Genomic DNA, 14858 nt, shown 5'->3' on the forward strand with positions numbered 1-14858 from the left:
TTTATTTATATAACCAAACACGGCCTTAGGTTCTTCATGTGAACAAGGGAAGTGCCATGATAGTATTCTGAACTTACTATTTATCGCCTTGAAATTACTTAAAATTGTCCCAACTATCATGTAAATGTACCATTATACCCTTGGTTGCTTTTACAACTCTCTCTCCACTACCACTTATAATCACTAACCACCAATCGCTACCTCCAACCCACCGACGATCACCACCGATGATAACAATGTCTTCCGACGACGTAATTTTTTTCCCGGCAAGGTATATATATTTTTTTAACGAATTTCATGCGGCTAACGTGTAGCCTGCAGGCCCTGCACACGTTGGCCCCATGGAAGTCGTTAAAAAAATTCACCTTGTCGGAATTTTAAGCTGGTTGGAATTTTGTGTTTGTCGGTGGTGATGCTGAAGATGAGAGAGAATATAAATTAGAGGAGGAGTTAAGGTGGAGTAAAAAAATCAAAAAAAGATATGATAAAGGTATAATGGTACTTTTAGAGTGGAGTTAGGGCAATTTTAAGTAATTTTGGGGCAATGTTTAACAATGTTTTCAGATGATTATATAATGACCAAAATTTCTGAGATGTTTTCTCGTGCTTTCTCTATGTCAAAATTAGGTCCAAATAAACCAACTTTAGACTATGATTTAAATTAAAATTAAGCAGGATTATGATAGGTAAGCGTTAGAGATTTTGAGTAATTAGCTAGTTGGTCCTTTGCCATGCTCCAAGAGCTATGTACGTAACCCCCAGATTGTCTTGGATTTAGTAATGGATTTCATCAATGAAAAACATTTTTCTTCTTAATTTGATCTTCTCTTTTGGATGTCTAAATATCTCTCAGACAAAGTTGGTGTGATCTATCAACTATATGGACTCACATATATCATCTATTCATCATAGTGTTCTTGTTTGAAAGTCTTATGGATATCTTCACGGCTTCACTAGAACTTTCTTTCTTGAATTTTCCGATAATCAAGTAGACTGGAAAGTGGGTGTGTTTTTTTTTTTGATTAGGAAATTAAGTCAGCCCAAGGGCTAACCCCTACAAGGCTACTAGCCTGTAGGAAACACCAACACATTGACTGATAAGGCATGCATAACATGCTGGGGGTAAGGATCGAACCCCTGGCCTTAGGGGCCAAAGGGGAGCGCTCTACCCACTTGAGCAGGAAAGTGGGTGTGTTTAAAGAGGAAGAATGCTATGTTTACTCGATATTTTGGCCGAATTACACTCTACTAATTGTTAATATCTATCTGATGCGGTTAGATTATCTATCTCGTAAAGGGAGAATTAACGTTGTAAATTTGTAATAGTACTTGATCTAGGATCTTTAAACCAATTTGGTAGAGTATCATCTTGAAAATAATAACGTCATCATTTCCTTCACGGGATTCACTAATTATGGCTTGCAATTCAACCACGAAATACAAGAATCAATATTTTCTGGTAGCTTAATTCGTGGGCCGTGGCACTCAACCTTTCTTTTCAAAGCCTAAAAGTACGTAGAGCGGTAGAGTATCTTGCGTTAGAACTTTTATGGCGCTATGAAAAAAATATCGGATATACTATTTTGAACTGAAGTAATGAAGAGAGTTAGTCTTGCATGGATCGGATCCACAATAATATTTTTTTTTTTAACATAGTGATCTTTTTTTTCAATGTAGTAACATTTTAAAATCTTAAGTTATACTATACAGTTAATATCTATTAGTTACTTTTTTTTTTTTTTTAATATAGTCACTCTTTTTCACATTAGTTTATCATGATCAAATGTTCACTTTCTGACACAGTAAGCTTTTTTCTTTTCACATAGTCAAACTTCACAATATATATGTACTCATCATCTTTTATATCTATATTTTATATAGTAACCTTTTTTTTCATAAATCACGTGAACTAGTATTAGGTCCACGTTAATTTAGTGTAGATTAAGTCCATATAAGTTTTTACTAATCAATAAGCTATAAGCGTCTAATAAGCAGCTTCTAGTAGATTAGAGTAATATATTTCAATATATATATATAGGGGTGTCTTTTAATCACCCAAAAAGCTTAAGGGCATGTTCTTCCCAAATTATTTTGTGTTCAGTTCAACTCTGGACAATACTTACTCTCACATATTACTATTCAGTTCAGCTTAATTCAGTTCAGTTCAGTTCTTCAATTCAGTTCAGCTCAGTTATTTTATGCCGAAAAAAACATCTAAGCTTGAAACCAATTAGTATGAGAACAATTTGCAAAGAACTTCGTGCTTTAAATTATATATAGGCCGGTAAGGATAGTCACTTTTTTGGCGTTATTGTTTTCCATGTTGAACAATAAATAATTGAACACATATTATATCGAACTGTTGGACACTAGACAAGGGTTTGCAAGATCAATTCATCAATCTATAAAGTATTAATCATTTTTGGCTCAATATTGGAACTTAATTTTGTATAATACACGTACAAGTCTCATGACAAAATCTGATTGGTTAGTTAAGATAATACAGAAAGAATTGGGTAATGTCATCCTAGTTTTTGACAATTAAAATAGCTTTATCCGACATGTTATGTTTTGTCATATCCCATACGGTCATACTAGTATATAGTAAGCATTTGGATTATATAATAGTATATTATTATTACCATAATCTTGCAATATTGTGGGCTTGTGTCATTAGTTAGCTGATACTATCAGTAAAACTCTAAGATAGATCTTTCACAAAGTTATAACCAACGCAATAAAACAATATGATATTAAAAAACAATCGATATAAGAATTATCGTGGTTCATTAACAATGGATTAGCTACGTATACACAATATGGAGAATTGATTTTAAATAGGTTTAAGAGAAAAAGAGAACAAATTACAAAATACGAGGCACAACCGCACAAGTTAATTATAGGGTTTATATAGTATCTACTAATTGACCTAAACGGATGAACTTAAAATATAGACTCCGATCCATATACTAAACAACATATCACGAAAAGCTACCACTACAAAAAAAAATTGGCTATAGAGGCACATCATCTGGCTGCTGAAACCCCTTTTAGCATCACATAAACATAATTTCCCCTAAATTATATGGTTTTTAGTGTCAAATATATTCTGGTGCCTCTAAAGATACATTTCAGCATCAGATGTATGTTGGTTTCGTATTGGCTGTCTCTAAATCCATATTTTTAGCATCACATGAATTTAGTTGTTTCTAAAGCCATTCTTTTTAGCATCAACGGTAGACTGTAGTTAGTTGTCTCTAAAGCCGGGACATTACTCCCACGCCACCACCGAGGCATTTCAGTCCCATACTTGGTTAATTCTATCGTTAGTTAATTAAAGTCACATATCAACCCACACCTTTAAAGTAAATTTTGTGATTTTGGAGATGGATCCAATATATATGGGAAACTTTTTTGTATGTAGAATATGGTAGACGATTATGAAACTTCTCCTTTTGTCATATGCTTGATTGCTTTCTTAACTATTGGGGTATTTTGTTTCTGTGTTGCTGCTTTCTCAACTCAACTACAATTTTTGTACATACAACGTTTCTGACGGACCAAACCACTAAATTGAATTTGGTGAATAAGACTTATTCAAAAATTATGAAATATTCTTGACGCGTTTCTACGTGCTACTTCTTCCGCAAAACTCCATGCAGTCCATTCATAATTCCATGCAGTGAAATTTCAATTGGCGGCGATGCTTTGATGCTTCTTGGCGTGGAGATTTGGCATGATTGCTTACGTACGTTGTACATTTGTATAAATCCAAAATTTGTATTAGCACAAGTGAAGTTACCAAACACACAAAAAAAAAAAAAAATTGGTCTTTTATGATTTTACGCGAGAAATTTTATGAGAAAGGACCTTATAATTTTTATAATTTTTGTGGAAAAAACTCCTAATAAAAGTATTTTTTTTTGTGAGAAATCACATATCTACACTTTTTATTATAATATTCATCTTTGTCAGATTTCAGCTAAAGATTAAAACTTTCATTCATGCATTAACCATCCCTGCCTTTTCATGCACCTAATACTAAGCTAAAAGAACCTGTGAATTAAACATGCATGACTTTCACACACAAACACATGCAAAAGGAAGGATAATAATGGAGTGTTTATGATCGTAAATTTGATGTTTATCTCTATTATATAAGCCAAGGGATGAGATGTGGTGTCCTTTTTTGAAGTGACTAGAATACCCTCTAATAATTTAAAACAATGTTTTTCTAATGAGAAATCAATGAAACTTGCCATATGAGTAGGTCAAAAATAAAATAACGCAATACCATTAATAACTTGACAAACTAGATTGACACAATCAATTCAGGAAATCAATTAGAATCTTCAACCAAAAAACGATTTCCAATATATCGTGATAACATAATATTTATTTACAAAGTTCAAACAATATAGTTTATTAACATTTATAATTGTTAAAGAACTATACTAAAGTCGTAGGAAGAAATTATTAAATCATCTACCAAAATTTTCAGTGACAGTATTGAACAATTAAAAATCATTCACCTTTAATTTAAAAAGATAATAACATCTACAAAAGAACCTCAATAATTTACATCACTATTAAAATAATTTTAGATAAAGAACATGTCCATTTGTATATACCTACCTAAGATTGTCACGCACGCATCGCGTGCATATACAACTAGTGTTAGAATAGTCTGAGGACAAGGTAAATATGTTAACAAAAAATATAGTTTAAGGTGCGTGTTATTTAAAAAATATTAGAAGATAATTTTTCTTACAAAAGTAATATATTTACTGACATAATTTCCTATTATAGATTGTATTCTCCTTTCTATCACCTTGACATTGGATCCTATATCATACAATACCAACATGATTTTGGGAATGTTTTTATAAATAAGAATATGATAATATGGGTTTAACTTGTAGAGCATGAGAAAAATACATTCTTTAATGTGATTATATAAATTTTAATTACAATATTTAAAATAAAACTTAATTATTTTATTATTTTATATATGATTCAGGCAAAGAAATAGTAGTACTCCTTTTTTTTATATGAATCGGCTTTTCATTTATTATGCCCGGTTTTCAAAATACATTTTCAACCACTCACAACTTTAGTTATGTATCAATTAAAATAATTAAAAAATTGAAATCTAAGTTGAACGTAGTAAGAGTTGACGAAACTACCAATATCGCACGTGACTATATAGGGTTAATTGTTAAGATAAGGTGGATTTATAGACTGAACTCAGAACACTCAATCAAGGACCAAGGACTCGAATCTTCAACAGAAGGTCGAATATTGGTATCATAATTATTCATACCGACTAATAATCCTAATAACTCACGCTTCAAGATTCTACTATGCTACTTAATTCTGTCTGGTCTCTTGATTTTCTCCAAAAGTCAGTGGAAGTTGATATATATATATCCAACTTCTTTGGGGACAATTTCATATCTTATGCTGGCCCCTTTCTCCCATTTCCTCACCTGAATTGAATTATACTCAATCAATGGGTACCTTTTAACTTTTCGCTATTTCAGATCAGACAAATTGTTGCATGCATATATGGTCCAAGGATGTGGACTCATTTAATTGCTCTTTCCGTTTCAAAATATAATTTGTTTTTCTTTTTCACTGTAATGTATGTAAGTAAAATCTAAGAGAGATAGTAAGAAAAAATTGTTTATTTAAATAAATGTTGTATGAGAAAAGATGATTTTAGGAGAGAGAATGAAGAATAATCGGTAAAAAAAACATTAATTTTAACATTTTGGTTGAATAAACAACGGAAAAAACAAAATTCAAGAAGCAAATAAATGATGGGACACGGTTTTTTTCTAGACAAATTACGGAACAATGTGGAACTAAATATGATCGAAAATGAGAACTATTTTTTGGGACACCCAAAATAAAAATAAGAACTAGAGTTGGGACGGAGGGAGTATGATCTAGGAATAAAGGGTGACTATATCAGAAAATTTATATGATATTTGACACTTTTAACTAGTCGATCATATAGTAAAATAAGAATGACTTGAAAAACATAAAATTGATTAGTTAAATCCTCTAATATAAATTCAACCATATGATTTCACCCTAAATCTCTTTTTATTAAACATGATCATAATATTTGTGTGGTGACTTTTGTAATTAACTAGTATTAGGTAATTCTTTTTACTGAAAAATTATCTGGGGTAATATTTTCCATCTCACAATATGAGTAAATCTTACATTGACCTTCAAACACTATCTTATTTTTAGGGAAATTTATTTTCCACTATTTTACAAGCAAAAGTAATGGGAAAAACCGTATTTTTGGAAAATGATCCTTTCAATCAAACACATGGATGTAAACAAAGATACTATTACAGACAGCAAATAAAATAATAAAATAAACTTTTATATGGTTTTTAAATTATATAATACAGACAAAAATAATGCATAGCTAATATGAAAATAAATAAAAATTCATTATACCATGTCATAGTTCTTAATCATAAACCAAACTTGTTTTTGACATCTGTAGATAGTTATGTTATTCCTATGTAGTGAACCCCACTTTTCAATTCTGATCAATTATTTCTTGATGAGTCATTTTTCAACATCATATTTGCAGTATGTCGACAAATAGATTGTTAACTGTGTTTTTTTTTTTTTTGGTGAACTTAGAGGCAGAGCCAAACCAGAAAGGATCACTTTGATAGTATTATATATACCGTATAAATAAGGATGAGGAGCTAGCTCATGTGGTAGAGCACTCCCCTCTGATCCTTGAGGTCAGGGGTTTGATCTTTACCCCAACATTATGTGCCTGTAGGGGTTATGTTGTGCATATACATGTTATGTTTTGATGATGAAAATTAATATAATATGTTATAGTATGAAAGTTTGAAACAGATGCATGAAGAAAGGAATTAATAAATGAAGACTTTGAAGAAAAGAAGAATCAAGATTGAAGTCAATTTATATGTTCCTTAGAATAGTTACTTGTGTAAAAATGTAATAGGCTTGAATTAGGTGATATACTATGTGCTAAATATAGAAATATAAAATTAGTATAATTATTATTTTCTTAGAGTTAAGAAAATAAATAATTGTATTAATATTATATGTCTATATAAAAAGGAAATTAATTTATGAAATAAGATAAAAGATTTTCATAAAAAATGTTTTAGAAAAAGAATTTTATAAAAAACGTGGTTTTAGAAAGATATTTTTACAAACGTGTTTTATGAAAATAATTTTATGAAAACGAGTTTTAGAAAAGAATTTCAGTAAACAACGTAACTTGGTTTTCAAAAAAGGATTTGGAAAATATTTTTTGATAAAAACAGAATTTTAGTTGAAAAGAAAATCTAATATGAAAAACTTATCTTTTTGAGATTAAAGATAAAGATAGAAAAAGATAAAGTTTGTTTTTCTAAAAAGAGAGTTTTATCCCTTAAATTAAGGATTAAAAGAATAAGATATTTTTGAAGGATTTTCGTCCAAACCAAGTCTTATAAAAGGGATTTATAATTCACTTTTAGATCTCATGTTTTCAGAGAGAAAAACCGAAAATATTAAGAGCTGAAAACAGTTTCCTAAGGCACAAAGCATAGCACTGTTCGAGTCAGTTTAAGTAACTATCCAACGATTGTAATTGTCCTCAAATTGCTTGACTAAGAAGCACACAATTGAGGATCGTGTTCTTTCTGTAATTTCACCATTATAGAGAGTGTCAACACTTAGAGTTAAGTGTTGGGGGTCACTACTAGAGTTAGTAGTGAGGGAAATCTTATTGTATCAAGAGGTTGATATTTTAGGATTCAAAGAAATAAAAGAGTTTTTGTTTCTGGTGGACGTAGATCTCAGAGGTGAGATTGAACCACGTTATATGTTGAGTTTGAGTATTGATTTAAATATTGTTTTAGTTTTAATTTTCGCAAAAACTCAAAACAGAAATTTACGAGCGTTTCACACAGTATCTGGCACTGTGCGATAACAGAGATTTTGCGAAAATCGATCAGATTTTGTCACTCAATTCAATCTCCCCTTCTTGAGTGTCATCTTGGGTTCCAACAAGTGGTATCAGAGCAGGCTATTCTCGTAAGACTAACATCTAGAGAATAGAAATCATGAATATGCAAGATGACTCTCGAGACAAACACTCCAAGTGTCCAATTTTCAATGGAGAAGATTACGGATGGTGGAAAGCAAGAATGAGGATCTACATTCAAGGCTCAGAATATGAGTGTTGGAGAATCATAAGAACAGGACCTATACTAATCCAAGTAAAGAATACTGAAGGAAACTTGATTGACAAAGACGAAGATGATTACAACTCAGTTGACTATGCAAAAGCCGAAAAAAACTTCAAAGCTATGAGTATTCTCCAATATGGAATTGGACCTAATGAATACTCAAGGATCTCGGCTTGTACTACTGCTAAGGAAATTTGGGACACACTGGAATTGGCCCATGAAGGTACAAATGAGAACAGGAGCAACAACTTCAGGAGAAGTGGAAACTTCAAAGAAAAGCCTAAGGAAAAACGAGAGCAGTCGAAGAAAGAGTACAAGAAAGCCATGATTGCGGCAGTCTGGGGAGATTCGGATCCTGACGACAATCAGAGCGTGGCACAGTGCCACGAGGCCAAACTGTGTCTAAATGTTGTACAGAAAACACTGAAGACGACACTGTGCAAGGACGACTCACATCTATGCTTAATGGCTAAAAGTTTGAACCCTCTTGAAGAGGTAGAAGACAGTGAGGTAAGCCTAACTTCCTTAAAACCTTCAATTCATCGTCTTTCAAAAAGTCAACTTGTCACTCTACTTGGTAATGTAATTGATGATTGTCAAAACATGAATGATAATTTTGATATCATGAAAAAGGAAATAAAAAATTTGACCAAACTAAAGACTGGATTAGAGTTAGAGTATAAGGATTTATTGAAAGAAAATAAAACATTGTTGAAAAGGATTGATGAGCAAGACATTGAGATACAACACTAAAACACGAAAAAACAATCCTGGCTGATGACATAAAAAATCGAACAGTGCCATCCACTGTTTGTGAAACTGAAAAAACGTGTCTTGAAAAACAGATTGAAACACTAAATAACGAATTGACTGAACTTAAAAATTCAAGACAGGAATCTAGTATTGTTCCTTCAATGCTGCCTAGTGATGCTAAGTTAAGAGAAGATCTTGAAAAGGTTAAAAGAGACTTAGAGATTTCCAGAAAAAGAAGTAGTGATCTAAATACCTCAGTCGAATTCTTAGAATCACAACTTTCCATTGCTCGTAAGATGCATGACAAATGGACAAACGGAATGAATGCTCTAAACTACTTAACTAGCACCACAAACAACATGAACAAAACTGGATTAGGATACACTAATCAGCCGCACAGTGCCAGGCTCTGTGTAAGGACCTAGAGAGAGACTTCCGAAAGAGAAAATACGTGGGCCTTCCTGAATATCTAATTTGAATTTTTGTGGAAATAATGGTCATCTAATTGACGACTGCAACAAAAAGAAAAATCGAATTGCAAAGAATATCAAACGTGTTACTCAAATCTGGGTTAGGAAAGACATACTTGATGCTCAGGTAAGAAAAAGGGACCCAAACAAATCTGGGTTCCTAAAACTAACAAGTGATTCTTTTGCAGGCAAATGTGAGAGGAAGCAGCCTATAGTATCTTGACAAAGGCGTTCAAGACATATGACTAGTGATAAATCTCAATTCCTCTCACTAGTAGCCTACCATGGAGGTGTGTTATATTGGCACTAATAAAAAGGGATAAATTGGTATTTGAAATGTCGGCAAATCTTTAACACACTCCATAGAGATATGATGGTGGTAAGTGGTTTGAAAAGTAATTATGTGATCAAGGTAATTATGTTGAATGTCATGCATGAACCTTTTACAAGATAACTTGTGGTTTTGGGATTAATTTCTGGAAATTAGTTGAATATTATGCCTATTGTCCTCCTTTGAATATGTTAATTAGAGTGTTATTGATGCATGTCTTGGTGAAGCTTTGTGAGTAAAGGTCCACTTGATATAAAAGGACTCGTAATGGTCTAATGATGCTGTTAATGTCATGATCCTAAGTTGCCGAACTAATAAGCTATATGATCCTAAGTTGCCGAATTTTTGAGCTATGAAATGCAAATTCTTTCTCTATAGCAAGCTTGATCTTTAGCCCAATATTCTGATTTTCTATTCATGAAATTGACATTTGTGCCTCATCTATTTCTTTTCTTTCATATGTCCACCTTATCCTCATTTCCCTATTATTATCCTTCTTTTCTTCACATATTCATCCAAAGTTCAACAAGTGCTTTTAATCTTGATTCATGGTATATGGAGCATATATATATAATAAGATAGTGAAAGAAGAAGACGCATTAGTTAAGGGGGAACATGAAAAGGTTGGAAAGGACACTAATGCTTGAAAGAATAAAAGTACTGTTTCACACTGTGCAGGGCACAGTGCTGCCATGAGATGTATCTAGAAGAAAATGAGTTTCGAATTACTTATTTCCTTTGATATCTTATTGATTGACTCTAGTAATATTGTATGGTCTGACTCTCTTAAAAAAAAAAAAAAAAGAGAGAGAGAGAGAGAAGAGAAGAAAAGAAGAGTAAGACACTTGTGTTAGATAAATCTAAATGGAAAAAATATTATCAAAGGTTTGAAGATCTTCATTTTGAATTCCAGTATATCCGAAGATTAGTTATATTTGAAAGGGAATAGATTGTTCAGTGGCACAGTGGCACACACAGTGCCATAGTGAAGAAAGTCTTATGATGGTTTTTTGCGGAAGTTGAAAATATGAAAATGGGTTTAAGCACTTGTTGAGCCGATTGCCATTTCGAATCTTTAAGCTTGTATTACCTATCTCCATCTTACATTCTTAGCTATTAACAATGATCCTTCATATTATTTCTTGCTTCATAAATTCGGATTGTGAGTTGGATTATATTTTTCCTTAATGACTTCGGATTGTGAGTTGGATTATGACATAGCACCAGCATCCTTAGTATTTATTGCTCGAGCTACTTGAATTATTTTACAGACTATATCTCACTTTGACTTGTTAAACATGTTGATGATCTCCTTTTTGATAATGTCAAAAGGGGGAAGATGGGTATAATACTTAGACTATTGAATGAAATGATCTTGGTTACCAAGTTACTTGTATGTGAATGATATTATGTTACTTTCCCTAATGTGATTAATGATGCATACTTTGAGGGGGAACAAGTGATTATCTAACAATATTATATTTATGGTTGTCATCATCAAAAAGGGGGAATTTGTTGTGCATAATACATGTTATGTTTTGATGATGAAAATTAATATAATATGTTATAGTATGAAAGTTTGAAACAGATGCATGAAGAAAGGAATTAATAAATGAAGACTTTGAAGAAAAGAAGAATCAAGATTGAAGTCAAGTTTATATGTTCCTTAGAATAGTTACTTTGTGTAAAAATGTAATAGGCTTGAATTAGGTGATATACTATGTGCTAAATATAGAAATATAAAATTAGTATAATTATTATTTTCTTAGAGTTAAGAAAATAAATAATTGTATTAATATTATATGTCTATATAAAAAGGAAATTAGTTTATAAATAAGATAAAAGATTTTCATAAAAAATGTTTTAGAAAAAGAATTTTATAAAAAACGTGGTTTTAGAAAATATTTTTACAAACGTGTTTTATGAAAATAATTTTATGAAAACGAGTTTTAGAAAAGAATTTTAGTAAACAAGTAATTTGGTTTTCAAAAAGGATTTGGAAAATATTTTTTGATAAAAACAGAATTTTAGTTGAAAAGAAAATCTAATAAGAAAAAACTTATCTTTTTGAGATTAAAGATAAAGATAGAAAAAGATAAAGTTTGTTTTTCTAAAAAGAGAGTTTTATCCCTTAAATTAAGGATTAAAAGATAAAGATATTTTTGAAGGATTTTCGTCCAAACCAAGTCTTATAAAAGGGATTTATAATTCACTTTTAGATCTCACGTTTTCAGAGAGAAAAACGAATATTAAGAGCTGAAAACTATTTCCTTGCACAGAGATAGCACTGTTTGAGTCAGATTAAGTAACTATCAACGATGTAATTGTCCTCAAATTGCTTGACTAAGAAGCACACAATTGAGGTCGTTTTCTTTCTGTAATTTCACCATTATAGAGAGTGTCAACACTTAGAGTTAAGTGTTGGGGGTCACTACTAGAGTTAGTAGTGAGGGAAATCTTATTGTATCAAGAGGTTGATATTTTAGGATTAAAGAAATAAAAGAGTTTTTGTTTCTGTGGACGTAGATCTCAGAGGTGAGATTGAACCACGTTATATCTTGAGTTTGAGTATTGATTTAATATTGTTTTAGTTTTAATTTTCGCAAAAACTCAAAACAGAAATTTATGAGCGTTTCACACAGTGTCTGGCACTGTGCGATAACAGAGATTTTGCGAAAATCAATCAGATTTTGTCACTCAATTCAATCCCCCCTTCTTGAGTGTCACCTTGGGTTCCAACAGGTTAGCCTTTGGGATGACTTAATTTCCCAATCAAAAAAAAATAAAATATATATATATATACATATATATATATACATATATATATATATATATACATATATATATATATATATATATATACATATATATATATATATATATATACATATATATATATATATATATATATATATATATATATATACATATACATATATACATATATACATATACATATATACATATACATATACATATATACATATATACATATATATATATATATATATTATATTATATATATATATATTATATATATATATATATATATACATATAGAAGTGAGTTCATATGAGAATGCATACTTATATGAGAAATGAGAATGAATTTTACACGCTATAACTCTTATGAATAAGTGATATAACTCTAATGAAAAAGTGATGTAATCCCAAAAACAAAATATTTGAAAAAAAAAATCAAAAAAAAAACAAAAAAAATTTTGAATTCAAAATTTTTTAGAGGGATATAACTCTAGTGAATAAGTATTGTAACTCTAAACCAATCGTGTGGTTGAGATTTTATTCTCATTTCTCATGTAAGGAGCATTCTCATGTGATCCTGCCTCTATACATATATATATATATATATATACATATATATATATAGATTTGGACTCATGTGAGAACACCCTACTTATATGAGAAACTCTAGTTATGTGAGAACTTATCTTATCCCTTGATATTAGTAGATCTAAGGGTTGTTGTTTTGCCACGTTTTTCAACCCCTTCCAAACTTTTAAGCTATTGATCTACTGTTTCATTCATTCTCTTTCTCTCTCTTCGACTGATTTTACTACTCCTCAACTATGGTTTCGTGATTTTGGATGAAATCAGTTACAAGCAGCAATTTGATCTTCCAATTTCTGTATATATTATCTACTCTTGCTCCAATCTCATCAAATATGGGTCGTGAGTTGGATGAAAGCTCGGCCATTTCGTCCACAATTGAAGCATCAACAACATTCAAAACTAACAATTTGTTCTCAATGAAAGCTCAAACCAGATTCCAAGTTCTCCATTGAAGCTTGAAGAAGATTTAAAGTGGTAATTTTTCTGATTTTTTAAGCTTAATTATGTAGTTATTTATCATATTTTAGATTTTCGTTTTCGTAACATGATTTAGGATTTTTCAAGCTTAATTTCGGTTTGGTTTTTTTTCATGGAAGAAAATTTCTTGGATTTATGCTTAATTTCAGCGAGGCCCGACAATACTCCATAGTTTCTTTGATTCGTTATTGAATTCCTTAATTAGACTTACTTGTTGCTGCTGCTGTTTTTCACATTTTTTAAGCTTAAAATTTTAGTTATTTGTCAGATTTTATGATTTCGTTTTTCGTAATAAGATGTTAATATGCAATTTTTCTAAATTACTGTAGGATATGTAGTTCCTATTGCTAATAAATTTTGTTTCTTGAATTCATTGTTGAGTAATAAAATATAGTGGATAAATTTGGATTGTTCTTGGATTTTATGGATGAAAATCTGGAAGGAATCTAGATTTCATTTTTGAGTAATAAAATATAGTGGATAAACTTTGCTTGTTTGTTGTTTTTGAGTAATAAAACAATGATGTACTTTTAATCCACTCTTGATGTACTTTTAAGCTAGTGGTGATGTATTTTTAACCATCATTAGTTATATTATAGCTAAAAAGAATTGTTAAAGTTCATATGCTCTTGGTGGATCATATTTTAGCTCTAGGAGACACGACTGTGCATAAAATTCTGCATTGGAACTTAGGAAGGGAAAGAAAGAAAAAAGTCAGAGTTCAATCTTCTTACTAGGCATTGTTACTTGGAAAATTCTTTTGTTTATCATTAGTGTAAAGGTGGATCTGATCACAAAGATAGACGGAAAGCTGAAATAGTTGAGGCAGTTGTTGATTAGAAAGTAGACCTTTAGTATGAACTGTAGAACTAATAATGGTTTGGTTGTGTGTGGATAATTGAATAAAGGCTTGTTTTGGTGAAAGTATTATTGCTATAAATCCTCATTAAAGGGTTCTCATATTTTACGTAGGGTATCAAAAGATTTATATGCCCGTGCTCTCGGTGGGATCATGCTGTCTATTGGAATCAGACTTTCCATAGATGATTTTGCGCTTGCGTTTCAAAGGTATTCTACATCTTCACCCATAGGCCTTGTACATACTCAATTTTTTTTATAATTTGAAGCCTTATTTTGTGTAAGACGAATTTAACAATATCGTAGTGTAAGATTCTTTTGTTGCTCACGTTTGTGGCATACTTTCCTCTTGATGTAGTTGACCACCTAAGAA

The sequence above is a fragment of the Beta vulgaris genome, chromosome 3, assembly GCF_026745355.1.
Source record: "Beta vulgaris subsp. vulgaris cultivar EL10 chromosome 3, EL10.2, whole genome shotgun sequence".
Lineage (NCBI taxonomy): Eukaryota > Viridiplantae > Streptophyta > Magnoliopsida > Caryophyllales > Amaranthaceae > Beta > Beta vulgaris.